This window comes from Notolepis coatsorum (genome assembly GCF_963971535.1).
Source record: "Notolepis coatsorum genome assembly, chromosome: 4".
In the NCBI taxonomy this organism is placed as follows: domain Eukaryota; kingdom Metazoa; phylum Chordata; class Actinopteri; order Aulopiformes; family Paralepididae; genus Notolepis; species Notolepis coatsorum.
Genome location: NC_140168.1, coordinates 31,107,782 through 31,108,616, shown reverse-complemented (window position 1 = coordinate 31,108,616; position 835 = coordinate 31,107,782).

Genomic DNA, 835 nt, shown 5'->3' with positions numbered 1-835 from the left:
ACAAAATATTTTCATCGTTCCACCATGTTTAGTTTCGTTATTCAAAGTGATGTTACAGGCCGTGTCCTCTCACTTTGAGTATCACAATTAAAGGAAGTCTTGCTGGTGGTAATGCAAGCCGTTTGAAAACTGTCTCTGTGTGTGTGCCTTTTTATGTACCGTATTCATATTCCACTGTAAATGGTGCATTTATATAGCGCTTTTTTCCCCCAAAGCACTTTACAATTTTGTTCCTCACATTCACCCATTCACTCACACACCGACGGCGGAGGAAACCATGCAAGGTGCCAACCTGCTCATTGGGAGCAATTGGGGGTTAAGTGTCTTGCTCAAGGACACTTCAACACTCTGCCCAGGAGGAGCGGGAATCGGACCGGGAACCTCCCGACAACTGCTCTACCTCCTTAGCCACTGTCTCATGCTCCGCTGAAACCAGTTGTATTACTTCTATTGGTATTTCACAGACCGATGGGGTTGTAAATCGTGTTGGATTTGACAGATCTTTGATGTGAGTATTGCTATTGAAGGGAGCGTTGGTGTTTCCACCAAATTGATCACTAGATGGCGCCTTTGGATCATCCCACCTGTCCGATGACAAAACATTTGTATAGGTTGCATTATGTACTGTCATTTATCCTATCGGATAAAAAAAAGTACTACTGTAGTGGCAGATTAGTGATCACATTGGACATTCTTCTTGGACACATCGCCCCGCCTCCTGGACCCGTGCCAGCCTTGCACACACACAGCTTTGATTGACATCTTCTTCTCCACGCCCACAGCCAGTGGTCCAAATTCAAGTTCATCGCCAGCGGTAGTCAACAACATTCCTCCA